Source organism: Acipenser ruthenus, unplaced genomic scaffold (genome assembly GCF_902713425.1).
Source record: "Acipenser ruthenus unplaced genomic scaffold, fAciRut3.2 maternal haplotype, whole genome shotgun sequence".
NCBI classification, from domain to species: Eukaryota; Metazoa; Chordata; class Actinopteri; order Acipenseriformes; family Acipenseridae; genus Acipenser; species Acipenser ruthenus.
This window is the reverse complement of record NW_026708243.1, coordinates 65,001-70,000: the sequence shown is the minus strand read 5'-3', so window position 1 is coordinate 70,000 and position 5,000 is coordinate 65,001. Positions and strand designations below refer to the sequence as shown.

Here is a 5,000-nt window from a genome sequence, read left to right as displayed (position 1 = left end):
AGAGAGGAGGGGGTGAGAGGAGGACAGAGAGAGAGAGGAGGGGGGGGGGTCGAGCATCCCCACGCACCCCAGGAACGTGAGCTCCGTCTGAGGAGAGGAGAGAGAGAGAGGAGGGGGTGAGAGGAGGACAGAGAGAGAGAGGAGGGGGGGGGGTCGAGCATCCCCACGCACCCCAGGAACGTGAGCTCCATCTGAGGAGAGGAGAGAGAGAGAGGAGGGGGTGAGAGGAGGAGAGAGAGAGAGAGAGGAGGGGGGGGTCGAGCATCCCCACGCACCCCAGGAACGTGAGCTCCGTCTGGGGAGAGGAGAGAGAGAGAGAGAGAGAGAGAGGGGGTGAGAGGAGAGAGACAGAGAGAGAGAGAGGGGGTGAGAGGAGAGAGACAGAGAGAGAGGGGGTGAGAGGAGGAGAGAGAGAGAGAGAGAGAGAGAGAGAGAGGAGGGGGGTCGAGCATCCCCACGCACCCCAGGAACGTGAGCTCTGTCTGAGGAGAGGAGAGAGAGAGAGAGAGGGGGTGAGAGGAGGAGAGAGAGAGAGAGAGAGAGAGAGGAGGAGGAGGAGGAGGAGGAGGAGAGAGAGAGGGGGGGTGAGAGAGGAGGAGGAGGAGAAGAGAGAGAGGGGGGGTGAGAAACAGGAGGAGGAGGAGGAGGAGAAGAGAGAGAGAGGGGGGTGAGAGGAGAGAGACAGAGAGAGAGAGGGGGTGAGAGGAGGAGAGAGAGAGAGAGAGGAGGGGGGGTCCAGCATCCCCACGCACCCCAGGAATGTGAGCTCCGTCTGAGGAGAGGAGAGAGAGAGAGGAGGGGGTGAGAGGAGGAGAGAGAGAGAGAGAGGAGGGGGGTCGAGCATCCCCACGCACCCCAGGAACGTGAGCTCCGTCTGAGGAGAGGAGAGAGAGAGAGAGGGGGTGAGAGGAGGAGACAGAGAGAGAGAGGAGGGGGGGGTCGAGCATCCCCACGCACCCCAGGAACGTGAGCTCCGTCTGAGGAGAGGAGAGAGAGAGAGAGAGAGGGGGTGAGAGGAGGAGAGAGAGAGAGGAGGGGGGGTGAGAGAGGAGGAGGAGGAGAAGAGAGAGAGGGGGGGTGAGAAACAGGAGGAGGAGGAGGAGAAGAGAGAGAGAGAGGGGGGTGAGAGGAGAGAGACAGAGAGAGAGAGGAGGGGGGGGTCGAGCATCCCCACGCACCCCAGGAACGTGAGCTCCGTCTGAGGAGAGGAGAGAGAGAGAGGAGGGGGTGAGAGGAGGAGAGAGAGAGAGAGGAGGGGGGGTCCAGCATCCCCACGCACCCCAGGAATGTGAGCTCCGTCTGAGGAGAGGAGAGAGAGAGAGGAGGGGGTGAGAGGAGGAGAGAGAGAGAGAGGAGGGGGGTCGAGCATCCCCACGCACCCCAGGAACGTGAGCTCCGTCTGAGGAGAGGAGAGAGAGAGAGAGGGGGTGAGAGGAGGAGACAGAGAGAGAGAGGAGGGGGGGGTCGAGCATCCCCACGCACCCCAGGAACGTGAGCTCCGTCTGAGGAGAGGAGAGAGAGAGAGAGAGAGGGGGTGAGAGGAGGAGAGAGAGAGAGGAGGGGGGGTGAGAGAGGAGGAGGAGGAGAAGAGAGAGAGGGGGGGTGAGAAACAGGAGGAGGAGGAGGAGAAGAGAGAGAGAGAGGGGGGTGAGAGGAGAGAGACAGAGAGAGAGAGGGGGTGAGAGGAGAAGAGAGAGAGAGAGAGGGGGGTGAGAGAGGAGGAGAGAGGGGGGTGAGAGAGGGGGGGTGAGAGGAGGAGAGAGAGCAAGAGAGAGAAGGGGGGTGAGAGGAGGAGAGAGAGGAGAGAAGGGTTAGAGAGAGAGGTGGGGACAGAGAGAGAAAGGGGTTAGAGAGAGAAGAGAGGGGTTAGAGAGAGGAGAGAGAGAGAGAGGAGAGGTGAGAGAGACAGACAGAGAAAGGAGAGAGGGTTTAGAGAGACAGACAGACAGAGATAGATAGAGACACACACACACACACAGAGTACAGTGTATAGTGTTGTACAGCGTTGAAGTGTCTCCTCTCTCTTGTCCAGTGCTGTCTCCTCTCTCTCGTCTCTCACCTCGTACTGAGTGAACTTGCTGCTGTCCTCCAGTTTCATGTCCTCCCTGCGGGGGGGCTGGTCCCTGGTTGCCATGGCGAGGCAGCGCAGCATGTCCCGGCCGCCCCCCCACTCCCTGATCACCGCGCTGATCTGCTCACGCACCCCCGCGGAGAGGGGCACGCGCTGGGAGCCAATCCGAACAAACCGACAGCGTTCCAGGACCCCCTCCGGAGCGCCCTGAGAGAGGGGGGGGGGGGGGGGAGAGAGGAGAGGAGAGGGGAGAGAGGAGGGGAGAGAGAGGAGGGGAGAGAGAGGAGAGGGGAGAGGAGAGGAGAGGAGAGAGGAGGGGAGAGAGGAGGGGAGGAGAGAGAGGAGAGAGGAGAGGAGAGAGATCAGAATGCAGCTTCAAATCTCATTTTCAAATCTAAATTTTGTACACACGCTCGCACACACACAGACACATAAAGGCTCACACACACACACACACAGAGACGCACGCTCACAGACACAGAGAAACACACGCACGCTCACACACACACACACACAGAGACGCACGCTCACAGACACAGAGAAACACACGCACGCTCACACACACACACACACACACACACACACACACACAGAGACGCACGCTCACAGACACAGAGAAACACACGCACGCTCACACACACACACACACACACACACACAGAGACGCACGCTCACAGACACAGAGAAACACACACACACTCACACACACACACACACACACACACACACACACAGAGACGCACGCTCACAGACACAGAGAAACACACGCACGCTCACACACACACACACACACACACACACACACAGGCTCACAGACACGCACACACAGGCTCACACACACACAGACACAGAGACACGCACGCTCACACAGACACACACACACACAGGCTCACAGACACACACAGGCTCACAGGCTCACAGACACACACAGGCTCACAGACACACACACACACAGGCTCACAGACACACACAGGCTCACAGACACACACAGGCTCACAGACACACACACAGGCTCAGACACACACAGGCTCACAGACACACACACACACACACACACACACAGGCTCACAGACACACACACAGGCTCAGACACACACAGGCTCACAGACACACACACACACACACACACACACACAGGCTCACAGACACACACACACAGGCTCACACACAGACGGCTGGCTGGCGGGGCGTGGGGGGGGGGGGGGGGCGGGGCGTGGGGGGGTTACCTTGACGAACATCTTGCTCCCCGCTGTGGAGCGGGTGGGCTTGTTGGGGCTGCAGAGCACCGACATGGACTTGCGATCACGAGAGAACTCCAGAGTCAACTCCTTCCGCAAGAGCTGCCTGATCACCTGGAGAGAGAGAGAGAGAGAGAGAGAGAGAGAGAGAGAGAGAGAGAGAGAGCATGAAGAACAAGAAACACACACACAGAAAGAGAGAGAACTCCAGAGTCAACTCCTTCCGCAAGAGCTGCCTGATCACCTGGAGAGAGAGAGAGAGAGAGAGAGAGAGAGAGAGAGAGAGAGAGAGAGAGGGAGGGAGCATGAAGAACAAGAAACACACACACAGAAAGAGAGAGAACTCCAGTGTCTTATCTGTGTGGTTGTCTCAGCGTCTGTGTGTGTGCGGTGTGTGTCAGGGTGTGTGTGTGTGTGTGTGTGTCAGGGTGTGTGTGTGTGTATCAGTGTGTGATGTGGGTGTGTGTGTGTGTGTGTGTGTGTATCAGTGTGTGCGGTGGGTGTGTGTGTGCGGTGTGTGTGTGTGTGTGTATATCAGGGTGGGTGCGTCTCACCGAGCTGCAGGCAGTCGCTCTCTCCACCTTGCTCAGTCCTCAGTGTGTGCGGTGGGTGTGTGTGTGTGCGGTGTGTGTGTGTGTGTCAGTGTGTGCGTCTCACCGAGCTGCAGGCAGTCGCTCTCTCCACCTTGCTCAGTCCTCAGTGTGTGCGGTGGGTGTGTGTGTGTGCGGTGTGTGTGTGTGTGTCAGTGTGTGCGTCTCACCGAGCTGCAGGCAGTCGCTCTCTCCACCTTGCTCAGTCCTCAGTGTGTGCGGTGTGTGTGTGTGTGTCAGTGTGTGCGTCTCACCGAGCTGCAGGCAGTCGCTCTCTCCACCTTGCTCAGTCCTCTCAGGTCGGTATCGAACACGTTCATTTTCTCCACCAGACAGCAGAGGGCCGTCTCTGTGGCCTCGCCCACCTTCTCATACACACCTTTCAACTGAGAGAGGAGAGGAGAGGGAGAGGGGGGGAGAGAGAGGAGAGAGAGGGGGGAGAGAGGAGGGGAGAGAGAGGAGAGAAAGGAGAGAGTGGGAGAGAGAGGGGGGAGAGAGGAGAGAGAGGAGAGAGGAGAAGAGGAGGAGAGAGGAGAGGAGAGGAGAGAGAAGAGGAGAGGAGAGGAGAGAGGAGAGGAGAGGGGGGAGAAAGGAGAGAGAGAGGGGAGAGGAGAGATGAGGGAGAGAGGGGAGAGAGGAGAGAGCAGAGGAGGGAGAGAGTGGTTAATACATACACATCATTCACATAGTGCTGTGCCCAGGAGTGACACACACAAATATAAAGAAAGAGAAAGAAAGAAAGTAGACAGAGATGGTGAGAGGGAGAGAGAGAGATTAGAAAGATAATGACAGACAGACAGACAGAGAGAGAGAGAGAGAGAGAGAGAGGGGGGAGAGAGAGACACAGAGACAGACACTCAGAGAGGAGCACACCTCGTTGAAGTCCAGTGAAGAGTCGTTGCACAGGGCGCAGATCGTGGCCAGTTCAACCAGCCCCTCGTACTGGGAGCAGCGAACTGGGACGCCGTTCTTCAAACTGGGGAGAGTGGGGAGAAACACGAAAACAAACACATTGTATATTATGACTAATATTATGATTATTACTGTTATGAAATGAAAACCATTATATTATTTTCTATTGGGACTACTTTTGTGATTACT

At 57.6% G+C, this 5,000-nt stretch overlaps 1 pseudogene; it reads right to left on the bottom strand.

Annotated features, from left to right (window-relative positions):
• The window catches only part of LOC131730379 (sarcoplasmic/endoplasmic reticulum calcium ATPase 2-like), a 32,901-nt pseudogene that overhangs the window by 10,459 nt on the left and 17,442 nt on the right, over positions 1–5,000 (bottom strand).